The 15,240-nt window shown below is 51.0% G+C and overlaps 1 protein-coding gene across 1 annotated transcript in view; it reads left to right on the top strand.

The window, feature by feature from the left end:
- Nucleotides 1-15,240, top strand: part of LOC125334965 (centrosome-associated protein CEP250-like) — a 39,274-nt gene that overhangs the window by 22,449 nt on the left and 1,585 nt on the right. The window lies entirely within an intron of this gene.

Genomic DNA, 15,240 nt, shown 5'->3' with positions numbered 1-15,240 from the left:
CACTGGCTGGTGTGGAGGCGTCGGCAGGTTTTGATGTGTGGTATGGCTTCACGTTTTTTGCTGGAACCCACTTGAGCTCTCCACCTGTGGAAACACACGCAAACCCCTTCCCCCATGTTATAAGATTGTATGGTCCTTCTATTTTTCCTGATTCTAGATTCTTAATTAAAACTGGGGGGTGCTCTTTCAGTTTTGCTTTTTTGTTGTTTAAGAAATGTCTGAAAATGAGGGGGTCAGGCTCTTCTGCAGAGCTGTTCAAGAAATTAAAAACATACAAGGCTTTATTCAACCTTCTTTGAGGTGTAGCCTGGGATTTTCCCCTTTTCTGTTGATTTAAAATGCATTTTAAAGTTTGATGTGTTCCTTTTAGGGTACTTTTTAGCAGTTGTTTAAGATACGGTGAGCAAATGCCACTGTATCTTACAGCACTTTTTAGTTCTTTAATTTCGAGAGTGGGGATGGGAGCCCACATTTTAGGACTGTCAGGCTGTTGGCTAGCTATCACAGGCTTAGTTAATAGACTAAGACTTTCATCTTTATAGATTTGGGGTCTTATTTCATGGCAATCTGTTAATTGAGAATAATCTGAGCACTTTGGAGGATTTTTTTGATTCAGAAGGTAGCGCTGACAAACTCTCAGAACTCGTTTTCTCTTTCTGGGTTGCAAGATCCCCGCCGCTCGCTGGCGGGACTCTGGGGCTCATTGCAAACAAATCTGGCTGCTTTTCAGAGTTTACTTGTGTTAGATTTAAAACATCAGCTCCGGCAGAGGGGCTCTCCGTCTCCCCTGCCACTGGAGCTGCATCATTTCCCTCCGTTCCCCCCCTGCTCGCGGCTTCTGAGGCGACGCTGCGCTGCACGGAGGGATACGGCTGCGCGGTGGAGGGATACGGCTGCACGGTGTTGGGGGACCCCGGCGGGGGCGGCTGCGGCGCGGGGATGGGGCCCGGCGGGGGCGGTGATGGCACGGCAGAGCTCGGGAGTGGCACGGCAGAGCTCGGGAGTGGCACGGCCGATCTCGGTGGCGGCGGGCGAGGAGGCGGAGGGGCCACGGGGCACTGGCTCCGTGACTCCGGCACGGCCGATTGAGGCGGCGGCGGGCGAGGGGGCGGGGCGGAGCTGCGCGGCGGTGGGGGGGGCGCGGCGAATAGTTCCATTAACGCTGCACAAGCCGGGATGAGTTCTGCGGTACTCTTGTCCCAGCGTGATATGGCATTAAATAATTTGATTCCCACTGAGTCCCAAAAGTCTCCGGTGTAGACTGCTGAACGGTCAGCATTTGGGAAATTAATCAGAGTCCATTCTAAGAGGTTTTTTAGCTCCTGTTTAGGTAATTGTCTTGAACCAGAGCTTATAAGTAAATGCTTAAGTTGCTTATAGAGATCTCTGTCATGGGAAGAGTGAGTTTGTCCCATTATTAGACCAGTATGATACTCACTTAGATGATGTCGCAGGAGCAGTGTCCTTAGTCAGAGGTCCGTCGTGGGGGGCTGGCCAGGCACTCCACTCGGCACTCAGGACGCTGCTTTTGGGTCCTTTCTCAGAGCTCCGGTTTTAGGCGTCGCGTGGCAACGGCTTTCCGTGCTCAGGACCTCACGGGTGGGTCCGCACTGAGAGCTCCAGCGCGGGCGGTGCTGAGCACTACTCGCCTGTGCTCGGGGCGCGCGGCAGGGTCCCTCCTTAGAGCTCCGGTCGGCACTGCTTAGCAGCGTGTCCGTGCTCCAGGGGTGCCACGGCAAACTTCCTCAAAGAGCTCCAGGGAGCCGCTGCGCAGCAGTGGCCGCCTGTGCTCGAGGACTGCCAGGCAATTCCCTCCAAGAGCTCCAGGTAATCCCCGTGCTCGAGGGCTGCCTCAGCAGAATTATAGAGCTCCGGCTTTTACGATGCGCAGCAACGGTATGCCGTGCTCACGACACGTTCTAGGTGGCTATAACTGGTCTTTTAGTTACCGTCCATGGAGAAGTCTCCCACAGATGGAAAAAGCTGAACCGGGCCTTCAATCATGATGTGCGCCAGACTGTAGGTTCTGGGTGTGGGTTCGGCAATCACGTTGGGCGTCAGACTGTAGGAAGCTTTGGGGTTCAGTCTGGACAGGGCGTAGACGGACGGTGACGGACGGCAACGGGGGATCTCTATAGTCTGATCTTGGAACATGCGGTTTATTGCAAAGGGCGTGGGTATAGGGGCACTGCTTAGAGCTGCAGCTGGCAGCTCTGAGCAGGCCCAAGAGAGCAAGAGAGTAAGTAAGGAGAGAGAGAGAGAGCGAGAGGAATGAGAGTGAAGAAGAAGTGATGAGAATAGAATGGAATGGTGAAGTCCTGGTTACAATACAATAAATCATCTTCTGTACTGAATATTCTAATTGTCACTAACCAATCTAATACAAGATACAAATCCTATAGCATTTACATACAGCCTATAAGAGTTCTTATATTACCATAGAGTGTTACATCTTAACTTCTAAAAACTACTCTTTGGACCCCTTCTGCTGAGCTAGTAGGGTCTGCTCTGACCCTTGGACCTGCCTGCAAGCAGAGGGTATTGTTCAATCAAGAGGGGATTACCTTCAGTCGGCCATACCATTGTTTTCCAGTTGTTCAGTAACTAAGACTTGGTATTTCAAAAGTGGCTTTCATTTCGATGTCGCCTGTAGTTTTCATATTCCCAAAATCTTTTGTCAGGCAATCATATTTATAAGGCTTTCCTGTTTCATCTTCCCCAACATCTACCCCTTTCTGATGAACAAATAAGATATTAGACACAGTCCTACTCGTCATTTTTTGCACACACTGAAGTATACTAGGTACTGCTACTAAAACTATAATTATTACTACTAGAATAATCAAGCCTATTTTACAGAGTTCCCTTAGCCAAGGTGCAAAGCTCCAACCATCAAACAAACTGTCTAGCCAAGACGGGTTATCTGTTGTAATTTGGTTAGCTAGGTCCCTTAGGTTTTGTAATTGTTTGTGAATGGAAACAGAATGATCGGATAAGTTCATACAGCATAATCCTTCAAAATCTTCACAGCCATGCCCATGTGCTAATAAAAGATAATCAATGGCAGCTCTATTTTGTAAAGTGGCACGTCTGACTGCCTCTTCATCGGTTAACAAGTCACTGATCATAGTAGAGGTGGCATTTACCTCCTTGCTGAGCCAACATCCCAACTTGTTTAACTGTTTTAATGCAATTGAGGAACTTAACTGAGGAAGAAAAATGCTCGCAACAATTGATTTTTCAGAGTTCCAAGGGTGAAAGTCACTATCACAGTCGCTCTCATACTGATGTCCCCAGGAAGATCTAATCTTTCTGTTTTTCTTTTTGATTACTTCTTTGACACTGGGAGCAATAATTGTAAGTTGTCCCAGAGCACAAGGGCCACCATCTATTTTTGAAGGTATACCTTGCCAGGCTCTGTCTCCACAGATGAGCCAAATTCCTCTAGGGAATCGAATAGGAAGTTTGTTAAAACGATCTGCATGAGGTTTGTCATATATAAGAAGCTTAGCTTGATTGCACCAAGAAGTTACATTGCTATAAGCTGGGTGATATGGGGTAACGTTTAAATGAGGACCGTTTTCTCCTAGAAAGTGAAAGAAATAGCAGGTATCCATAGTTAACGAGCCTAGGATTTCTAGCTCTTGAAGGTCAGATTTATCAATTTTAGAATTATCAATATAAGTTTGGTGTTTATGGCTGGTAGTTGGAGATACTTGATGATCGTCGTATGGCCAGTACTTATCAAGAGTAACATTATCAAAACCTTCTGGTAAAGGTATTCCAACTAAACAGGTTGAAAAAGGTTTGTCAGGGCTTGTGTCAGATAGACAGATGGTATCGGAGCCTGCAGATTTGGCTAAGGCAACCCAGACATTTGTCTTTGGTTGATTTACAGGTAAAGCTTCACTACAAAAACTAAAACATAAGAATAAAAGCACCATGCACGCGCGCAGATGAGAAAACTCCATTATTTTCTTGAGCTGTTTTTGGCAGATCACTTTATTCTGGTGATTCTGCGCACTTCAGGTTTGGGTGCTTGCTTCCTGGCTTCCACTTGCAGGGTCACTGGCTGGTGTGGAGGCGTCGGCAGGTTTTGATGTGTGGTATGGCTTCACGTTTTTTGCTGGAACCCACTTGAGCTCTCCACCTGTGGAAACACACGCAAACCCCTTCCCCCATGTTATAAGATTGTATGGTCCTTCTATTTTTCCTGATTCTAGATTCTTAATTAAAACTGGGGGGTGCTCTTTCAGTTTTGCTTTTTTGTTGTTTAAGAAATGTCTGAAAATGAGGGGGTCAGGCTCTTCTGCAGAGCTGTTCAAGAAATTAAAAACATACAAGGCTTTATTCAACCTTCTTTGAGGTGTAGCCTGGGATTTTCCCCTTTTCTGTTGATTTAAAATGCATTTTAAAGTTTGATGTGTTCCTTTTAGGGTACTTTTTAGCAGTTGTTTAAGATACGGTGAGCAAATGCCACTGTATCTTACAGCACTTTTTAGTTCTTTAATTTCGAGAGTGGGGATGGGAGCCCACATTTTAGGACTGTCAGGCTGTTGGCTAGCTATCACAGGCTTAGTTAATAGACTAAGACTTTCATCTTTATAGATTTGGGGTCTTATTTCATGGCAATCTGTTAATTGAGAATAATCTGAGCACTTTGGAGGATTTTTTTGATTCAGAAGGTAGCGCTGACAAACTCTCAGAACTCGTTTTCTCTTTCTGGGTTGCAAGATCCCCGCCGCTCGCTGGCGGGACTCTGGGGCTCATTGCAAACAAATCTGGCTGCTTTTCAGAGTTTACTTGTGTTAGATTTAAAACATCAGCTCCGGCAGAGGGGCTCTCCGTCTCCCCTGCCACTGGAGCTGCATCATTTCCCTCCGTTCCCCCCCTGCTCGCGGCTTCTGAGGCGACGCTGCGCTGCACGGAGGGATACGGCTGCGCGGTGGAGGGATACGGCTGCACGGTGTTGGGGGACCCCGGCGGGGGCGGCTGCGGCGCGGGGATGGGGCCCGGCGGGGGCGGTGATGGCACGGCAGAGCTCGGGAGTGGCACGGCAGAGCTCGGGAGTGGCACGGCCGATCTCGGTGGCGGCGGGCGAGGAGGCGGAGGGGCCACGGGGCACTGGCTCCGTGACTCCGGCACGGCCGATTGAGGCGGCGGCGGGCGAGGGGGCGGGGCGGAGCTGCGCGGCGGTGGGGGGGGCGCGGCGAATAGTTCCATTAACGCTGCACAAGCCGGGATGAGTTCTGCGGTACTCTTGTCCCAGCGTGATATGGCATTAAATAATTTGATTCCCACTGAGTCCCAAAAGTCTCCGGTGTAGACTGCTGAACGGTCAGCATTTGGGAAATTAATCAGAGTCCATTCTAAGAGGTTTTTTAGCTCCTGTTTAGGTAATTGTCTTGAACCAGAGCTTATAAGTAAATGCTTAAGTTGCTTATAGAGATCTCTGTCATGGGAAGAGTGAGTTTGTCCCATTATTAGACCAGTATGATACTCACTTAGATGATGTCGCAGGAGCAGTGTCCTTAGTCAGAGGTCCGTCGTGGGGGGCTGGCCAGGCACTCCACTCGGCACTCAGGACGCTGCTTTTGGGTCCTTTCTCAGAGCTCCGGTTTTAGGCGTCGCGTGGCAACGGCTTTCCGTGCTCAGGACCTCACGGGTGGGTCCGCACTGAGAGCTCCAGCGCGGGCGGTGCTGAGCACTACTCGCCTGTGCTCGGGGCGCGCGGCAGGGTCCCTCCTTAGAGCTCCGGTCGGCACTGCTTAGCAGCGTGTCCGTGCTCCAGGGGTGCCACGGCAAACTTCCTCAAAGAGCTCCAGGGAGCCGCTGCGCAGCAGTGGCCGCCTGTGCTCGAGGACTGCCAGGCAATTCCCTCCAAGAGCTCCAGGTAATCCCCGTGCTCGAGGGCTGCCTCAGCAGAATTATAGAGCTCCGGCTTTTACGATGCGCAGCAACGGTATGCCGTGCTCACGACACGTTCTAGGTGGCTATAACTGGTCTTTTAGTTACCGTCCATGGAGAAGTCTCCCACAGATGGAAAAAGCTGAACCGGGCCTTCAATCATGATGTGCGCCAGACTGTAGGTTCTGGGTGTGGGTTCGGCAATCACGTTGGGCGTCAGACTGTAGGAAGCTTTGGGGTTCAGTCTGGACAGGGCGTAGACGGACGGTGACGGACGGCAACGGGGGATCTCTATAGTCTGATCTTGGAACATGCGGTTTATTGCAAAGGGCGTGGGTATAGGGGCACTGCTTAGAGCTGCAGCTGGCAGCTCTGAGCAGGCCCAAGAGAGCAAGAGAGTAAGTAAGGAGAGAGAGAGAGAGCGAGAGGAATGAGAGTGAAGAAGAAGTGATGAGAATAGAATGGAATGGTGAAGTCCTGGTTACAATACAATAAATCATCTTCTGTACTGAATATTCTAATTGTCACTAACCAATCTAATACAAGATACAAATCCTATAGCATTTACATACAGCCTATAAGAGTTCATATATTACCATAGAGTGTTACATCTTAACTTCTAAAAACTACTCTTTGGACCCCTTCTGCTGAGCTAGTAGGGTCTGCTCTGACCCTTGGACCTGCCTGCAAGCAGAGGGTATTGTTCAATCAAGAGGGGATTACCTTCAGTCGGCCATACCATTGTTTTCCAGTTGTTCAGTAACTAAGACTTGGTATTTCAAAAGTGGCTTTCATTTCGATGTCGCCTGTAGTTTTCATATTCCCAAAATCTTTTGTCAGGCAATCATATTTATAAGGCTTTCCTGTTTCATCTTCCCCAACACTCCCAGTGTGTTGAAATGCTAAGCCCATCTCAGGCCTCACCTAGAGAAACAATGCCCTGGAAAGAAGCTTTAGTTCCCTTCCGCGGGGCAAAGGTGAATAAACCTGGCTAAAGTTATATAAAAAAAGTGTTTTTAAACTGGTTGGTTTTCCAACAGGGGGGGTCCCTTGGGCATTTCTAGGGACTAACAGGGGGGTTTGGGGGGGCTCTGGAGACATTCTGGGAGTCTGTGGGAGGTGAGATGGGAGTTTGGGGGGCTCTAATTAGCTTTTAATCCACCCTAGACAAAGATATTAATATTCATAATCCTATAAAGTCTTTGTTCTTCTTCCCAAAGTTCAGGACTTTAGCATGACTTTGGCTGAGCAGCAGTCCGTGCCAATTAGTAAAGCTTACTAAAAGAGATCAATTGATTTAGCTAATTGTAATGATCGTGGATCGTGTGTTTTACAGGGGACACATACTAAGGGGGGACACGGATAGGCGGATCGGGAAGTCCCAAGTACCTTCCAAGTGCCTCAGCCAACAGGGAAAGGGAAGGAAGAGAAAATGCAGCTGGGAAATGAGGAGAAAAGAAGGCTACTTGCTCCATCTAATTGGGAGAGACCCCCTTGAACACATGCCTGACGGACTCTCTCCCTTTCTCCAAATCAAGGGAATTTTACAGGACTCCTCTGTCTCCTTTGTGGACACGAACTTCTCGTGACGTGAATTTTACCCACTGGGGGGTGGGGGGCGCAGGAGCTCCTCTGCCTGGGGAGGGGGAGTATAAACCAGTATAAACCAGTCCAGACTGGGGCAGGTGGGGAAAATTCAGAGTCACAAGGGGCCAGTGGCAGCGAGGCAGGGAGGGGCGGGAGTGATTGGCCGGGGAGAGGGAGAGGGGGAAGTGCCAGCCTCAGCCGGACCCCCCTCATTGATTGACAAGTGGGGAGCGGCTCCCGCCCAACCGGCGGGCGGGGAAAAGCGCCCTCAGTCATTGGCTGGGTGGGACAGGGGGCGGGGCGAGAGCTGTTCCCGCCTCAGCCAAACTCCCCTCAGTCATTGGCTGGGTGGGACAGGGGGCGGGGCGAGAGCTGTTCCCGCCTCAGCCGAACTCCCCTCAGTCATTGGCTGGGCGGGACAGGGGGCGGGGCGAGAGCTGTTCCCGCCTCAGCCGAACTCCCCTCAGTCATTGGCTGGGTGGGACAGGGGGCAGGGCGAGAGCTGTTCCCGCCTCAGCCGAACTCCCCTCAGTCATTGGCTGGGCGGGACAGGGGGCGGGGCGAGAGCTGTTCCCGCCTCAGCCAAACTCCCCTCAGTCATTGGCTGGGTGGGACAGGGGGCGGGGCGAGAGCTGTTCCCGCCTCAGCCGAACTCCCCTCAGTCATTGGCTGGGTGGGACAGGGGGTGGGGCGAGAGCTGTTCCCGCCTCAGCCAGACTCCATTCCGGCATTGGCTGGGCGGGTACCGGAAATGACCCAACAAAGCCTCAAAACCTCTTCAAAACTTCAACAAAACTGACAAAAATGGAATAAATTTGTGTAAGTATGAAAAATTTAAGGCAATATTTGTTACATTTAAAGAATGGAGGGTTGAAAAGGCAGACTGTGCACTAAAATGTGGCAAAACCAAGAAAAAACCCCAAAACCCCTTTAAGAATCCCTCGGGATTAAGTGAGATTAAGTGGAAGCATAATAAATATGAATAAATATAAAGAAGTTAAAGCCATACTTAGCATATAATTTAAAAACGGGGTGGTGTGAAAGGGGCTTTGGGTGCTAAAATGCCTCAAGAAAGCACCAAAAAACCCCAAGTGTTATAAATGAGGAGGGAAACCTTTTGGCAGGCTAACTTGTTTATTAATTAACAACTGAGAACGAGGACCCAAGATAAACTCAGGCCCTACACGACAAGCCAGAAAAATGAACAATGTGACACATCGGGTACTCCCTTGGACCACAAGTTTCCACCAGAGAACCTGGTACCGAGCACTTGGTCAGTTTTTATAGTCTCTGTCACCTCCAGGACTGGTGCGCTTCCAATCTCACTGACTGGCCACTTTCCGGTGTTCTGATTGCCTTTTAACATGGTGCATCCTTGAGCAGTCATTTCTAATTGGATCCATTCCATTGGTCAGCTCGTTTTCCAGTCAGGGTCTTGGGTACTGATATCGTCTCATGGGGTAATGGTTCTAGAAGGTTCCTTCTATAAAGTCCATCAGGTTCCTGTTGTACCTGCCTCTAATGGTTATACCCATGCATTGCTTCCTGTACACCCGTGCGCTTAACTCATTAGCTTATAACTATTTAAATTCATTGTACATTAATTAGGCACTTTATTTAAGAATTCATCAACTAATTATCGATATATAGGTAACCAGCCCGCAAAGCCAACCATCTATAACACAAGCACCAAATTCCCCTCATGCCGGGGCTGGCTGTCCAGCAGCTCAAGTAGGAGAGTCCTCCAGTAGCTCAGGGGAGCTGCAGCCCTCGTGCTGAGGCACAGCCCGTGGAGAAAGGGGTCAGTGGCCCGAATGCATGCTTTGGGAATCAGAGCTGGGTTCCTAAATCCTGTCGGAACTCTCTCTCCCAGACCTGTGGTGGCTGAGGGTTGTATGAGGGAAGGGTTTGCCAGCTGTGAACTGGACTTGTCGATCATCTGAGCTCCGTTCAGGGGCAGTGTGGGAACCTGTTCCTTTCCCCTTCCCCAGGGGCAGAGTGTTGGTGAGGGCTGGAGCTGGAGGCTGTGTCTGCCCCCACAGCCGGTACCGTGGGGCTGCGGATGCTCCTGCCCGCGTGGGCTTGACTGAGCTGGGCTTTCTGCCTCTTTCAGGTGTCCTTGCTGCAGTCACAGCTGGCCCGAGACCAACAGCACTGGCAGAACTACACTGAGAGGTGTGCAAGGACCAGCCAGGAGCTCAGACCTTCACGGGAGCTGTCCTGATCCTTTGCAGCTGTGCTCAAGGAGCCCAAAGCTGCTGTTCTGGAAGCAGAGACTCGAAGCTGCATCGGTCTCTGAAGCTTAACTTGGCAGTGACATCCCTGGGCCGTCAGTCTCTGGAGAGACAGGCCCTGGAGAAGGCAGGTGCCGCTCTTCTCTTCCCCAGACCATTTGTACCCTGCCAGAAACCAATTCCTGTCAACTGGGGCACAAAAATCCTCCCTAGGACACAGACGAATGTTCTCAAAGATGAGGGAGAAAAATATCTACCAAAGCTTTTCCAAGCATTTGGTTCTGGAAGGTCTGTTCCTAGCGAGGTATTCCGGTTTGGCCAAATTTAGAAATATATCCTCGGAGAGAAGGCACAACCACCCCTCCCCCACCAGGTTCGGAAAAAAATAAATTTTCCTCGAAGGAGAGTGAAGGAGATAAAACTATTTCTTTAACAAACACACGGGAAAAGGAAAATAATGCTAAATAATAAAATTTCTCACTGTGGAGAAAAAACCTGGGAAACTGTTAGAGTCCTCCTGTTGGTCTCCTCGGAGCTGGGGCTTGGCCCAGGGCCAGGCCCTCTGCGCTCGGTGGAAAGTCCTCCTGATGTGTTCTAATATTGTAGCAGTCCAGTGGAAAAGGGAGAAAGTCCGAAATTCCAGGGAAGGAAAAAAAATTCAACTCTCTCTCTGGAGAAAAAGCAGCTGAGCAACTGGCCAAAAGCTGACCGGGAAGCCGCAAGCCGGGTGCCTCCGCCCTCCCCTGCTGCAGCTGGAAAAAAAACGCTATCTGTGTGTGACCTTGAACAAGCTGCAAACTGCTTTGAAAAAGTTGTGCTCAGTTTAGAGGCATAGAAATTAATTTCTGGGCATAGGCAGCGATATGGGATACACATCATAAGGTCACCCCAAGACACGAGGAATCTTTGAAATAAGCAGCAAGACTTTTCTTCTGCCTAGAAGACCTAGTGATGTATTGCCCAACAGAGAGCAGAGAAAAAAATGCACTTGTGTCTGTCTTGGGATTCTTAATCTCTTTTATGAGCCTTAAACACTGCAACTCTTGGCGTTTCTCTGTAGGAATTTGAAAAGACCCTGAAACATCATTTTTCCTCCTCATGTGGCTGTTCTAGATGCAAAGCTTTACTTTCCATGAATATTTGTAAGCACCAAGAACCTTTTTAGGCTTTTTCTTACACCTCCCCTTTGTCAGGGGAGACAGACGAATTCCTGTGACTCAGGAACTAAGCGCATCCCTAAAGAGCATGCGGGTCTCAGGAATGCTGAGCCTTAAAACTGATGCTGTCTGGGCCAGCAACTTTGAACTCATGTTACGAGCCAGGTCCCTGCCCAGCTGCCCAGCTGGGCTGTGGGGATGTGGGGGTGATGGTGCAGGTGCCGGGGCAGCAGTGAGCTGGGATGGGTGGAGAGCCAGGGGAGGGCCTCTCCAACAGCCCCTGGAATGGTGGGGTTTGCACCGTGGCAACCATCAACAGCCCCTGCAATGTTGGGCTTTGGAGCCTGGCAACCATCAACAGCCCATGGAATGTTGGGCTTTGGAGCGTGGCAACCATCAACAGCCCATGGAATGTTGGGGTTTGGAGCCAGGCAACCATCAACAGCCCATGGAATGCTGGGCTTTGGAGGCTGGCAACCATCAACAGCCCAAGGAATGCTGGGCTTTGGAGTGTGGCAACCATCAACAGCCCATGGAATGTTGGGGTGTGCAGCCTGGCAACTGTCAACAGCTCCTGAACATTGGGGCTTTGACCTTGCAACGGCCAACAGCACTTTGATCTTGTGCTCTTGACCCAGCAAAGGCCAACGACCCTTGGATATTGGGGTTTGACCCTGCAAAGGCCAACGGCCTTTGGAGATTGGGGTTTGACCCTGCGAAGTCAAACAACCTTTGAACATTGGGGTTTAGACCCTGCAAAGGCCAAAAGCCTTTGGACACTGGGGTTTAGACCCTGCAAAGGCCAAAAGCCTTTGGACACTGGGGTTTAGACCCTGCAAAGGCCAACAGCCTTTGGACACTGACATTTGGTCACTGCTCGTGCCAAGGGGCAGATGGAGACCCGGCGGGTGAGTGAGAGAGCTGCTGCCCTCTTTGTGCCAAGCCCAGCAGGGGCCTGGGTGGGCCTGGGCTGTGCCCTGGGAACAGTTCCCTTTGGGAATAGCAAGGGATTAACAGTTGGCTGTCCCGGAGCTGGCAGCAGCTTTGGTGCTGGCCATGGGGACAGGCCTGGGAGGGAATGGGGGGGCTCCTGGCCATCCCAGAGCACACCCACATCTCCTCCTCCGTCCTTGTCCCACTGGAGGGTGTGGGCACAAACAAGGGAGCAGCTTTCATTGCCTTCCCCTCAGCCCAATTCACAGCGCAGCCTGAGCGCTTCCCGGAGACAAGAATGGGTTTCTCCCAGACATATCCAAGATGATCCCTGGTGGGGCAGAGGAGGCCATGAGGATGACAAGAAGATGCTCCAAGGGCTGGAGCACCTTTGCCAAGGGAAAAGGATGCAAGAGTTGGGGTTGTCCAGCCTGGAGAAGGTTCCAGGGTGACCTTCCAATGCATGAAGGGGCTGGAAGAGAGCTGGAGAGAGACTTAAGCCAGGGGCCTGCAGGGACAGGACAGGGTTTAATGGGATATTGGGAGGGAATTCTTCCCTGTGAGGCTGCTGAGGCCCTGGCACAGGTTGCCCAGAGAAGCTGTGGCTGCCCCTGGATCCCTGGCAGTGTTCAAGACCAGGTTGGATGGGGCTCTGGGCAATTCCCCTTGTGGTGCTCTAAGAAGTGATGAGACACCTTCCAGCATGTTTGTTTGTGCTGCTGTCAACCTACTGGGCTGAAAATATTCCCAAGGAGGGGAGGAAGGAGCTGAGCTGGAATTCCAGGCTGGGAAGCATTTAGAGGCGACTGCCTCAGGGGCAGCCATGCAGTCTGAGTGTGCTCTTCCCTGTGCTCTTCCAGGGAGCTCGAGGCCTTTCTCACCAGGGACGTTTCTCCAGAGCCCCTGAGGTGAGTAAACTGCGCTGAGCTGGCTCGGATTGGAAACTGGTCCTCCACGAATGGACACTGGTTCTTGTGGAATCAGAAGAGGCATCTCAGTGGTACTTTGGAATAGGAGCAGAGTACCTGACTAACAGCTGGATGTGGGCTTTCAGGTGCTGTTAGACGGCAGTGGCAGCATGGCCAGTTCCATCACCGGCACTGACCGTTCCCAGCATGCAGCCTCCAGGAACAGCCTCTCAACTCTGACATCCACTGATGCACAGCATCCCTTTAAATTGGTTTGGGAAGCCACAGAGAGTTGTGGGCGCTTGCAGCGAGGTTTTGAGCAAATGGAGGAGCAATGCAAGAGGCTCCGAAGCCACCAGGAGCAAATAGACTCTCTGATGGAAGAAATCAGAAGGTGAGTGTTTCTTCCTCCTCCTCCTGCGTTCCAGAGGCAATCTGCGTCCAGGTCTGGGCGTTCAGAGGTGTTCTGGGCGAAGAACTCACCTGCCCTACCATGTGTAGGCCTCAGTGTGGCTCTCGAGCATCGTCCTGTCAGGGCTTTTCATGCTCTACTGTGACTCCCAAGGCTGCCTGGGAGATGCACAGCGATGTTGGAGTCGAATACTCCTTCCTCTCACTGTGCTGCTTCCCTGAATTCTGTTCTTTGGATGCCCCTGTCCAGCCACTGCTTCTCCCTGAAGGAAGACAAAATCCTGCCTTCCTTTCCCTTTGCCTCTGGAGGATTTCCTTGGGAGGGAAAGAGCAAGGTCTTCCTTAGCCCACTGCCCCCAGCTCCATCGTGGAGGACTGAAAATGGGATCGATGGCTCTTCAGGCCTCTTCCTTCTTCTGACTGAGCCTTGTCTCTGCAGTGACTGTGAAAACCTTGAGAAGTCCAAGGAAAAGCTGCAGCAATGCACTGGAATCCCGGCAGCAGGAGCCTTGAGTCTGCGCCAGAAGAACAACAAGCAGCTGAAGGAAGCGTCAGCCCAGGCGGAAGAGGCGGTGCAGCAGGACAGGATGGAGGTTGGTTTTGGAAATGAGGCTGGTTTTCCATTGAAAACTTGTCTTGCCCCTTCTTGTACAGTGGAGGACTTGGTGCACTCGAGGGAGAAGACCCATCACTGCAGAGGGAGCTGGAAGTCAACAGGCAGGCACTGGAGGAATTGCAGCTTCAGAGGGAGCTGCTGGAGCAAGAGGGGCGTGATGTTACCGTGGCTCTGGACACCTTATTCCTAGGCAGCACCTGTGAGAGTGGCAGTTGTGCCAGCCAGATCAGGCCAGATGCTGTTTCTGGCAGGAGAAGAGAGGGACACTGCTGTGCACACCTGGCTCAAGATGGCACACGCATTTATTAGCCAGGCATATGCATGTTCATCAGCAAAGGGTTACATGCTTCTGCAAAATTTGTTAGTTTGGGCAGCCCCAGAGCCTCTAAAACAGGGAACGGAGCTGGGGAAGGGTCTGGAGCACAGGTGTGACAAGGAGCGGCTGAGGGAGCTGGGGGGCGCTGAGCCTGGAGAAAAGGAGGCTCAGGGGGCACCTTCTCGCTCTCTCCAAATCCCTGTGACAGGAAGGTGCAGCCAGGTGAGGGTTGGTCTGTGCTCCCAGGGAACAAGGGACAGGACAAGAGGAAACGGCCCCAAGTGTGCCAGGGGAGGTTTGGATTGGGTGTTACAGGAGAGCTGTGAGAGAAGGGTTTGTTTCTGATGGTCTCTGTCAGACAGTCTCAGTTCTGGAGTATGTGGTAGGTTTGGCAAAGACACAGCAGAGGTTTTGCTTTTGAAGACAAAAGCTCAAAACCACAGTGTAGTCTTCAGGCTTGAATACCAGCAAGGGCCATGAGACACCTTCTTTGTGTAAGACAAGTAAATGGTATTGTTGGTGTGAACTGCTGCACAAATAGAGTCTGCTTTGGCCACATCAGCCAGAATGCCATCAGTCACTAAAGGACTGCTCACCACAAGAGCCGTTTCCCTGCCAGGCATGCCCTCGTTGCAGAGAGCTGCTTTGCACACTGGAGGAGGGGACACTTTGCTGTGGGTTTTGTCCGAGAAGGAGAAATGCTGTGAATTTTCACTTGCTTCAGCAAGCAAAATTGCTTTCCTCAACCACCCTGGAAATGTCCAGCACTGGAATAGATCTTGATAGACATTTTGTTGGTACGGGATTGTGCAAGGAGAATTGGTGTGATTTTTTGCAAGGCTGGAGCTGTGGGAGATGGCAGGCTATGGGGCTGTGTGGAGCATGCCCTCTATGTCTTCTACATTGAATTTGGGGAGGTGAAAGGTGAACAGGGCTATCTTTGGGCCCAGGAATGAGCCCTCTCCTAGGAAGCCAGGCAGAAACATCAGCTTTCCGTTGGGATTTTTGTGCTGCTCTTGTGCTCTGTTTTTCCAAGACTTACCTCGGAGGATCTGCACTGTTCTCTTACGGGTCCTCTTTTGGTGTGTACTGGTCGGTGTCCATAGCCAAACGGAGTTTGTAGGACTTTTCTTTTGTGGGCACAGGGAGGGCGCAGCAGGAACGCTGACAA

This window comes from Corvus hawaiiensis, chromosome 17 (genome assembly GCF_020740725.1).
Source record: "Corvus hawaiiensis isolate bCorHaw1 chromosome 17, bCorHaw1.pri.cur, whole genome shotgun sequence".
Classification (NCBI taxonomy): Eukaryota; Metazoa; Chordata; class Aves; order Passeriformes; family Corvidae; genus Corvus; species Corvus hawaiiensis.
This window is presented reverse-complemented; position numbering and strand designations above follow the sequence as displayed.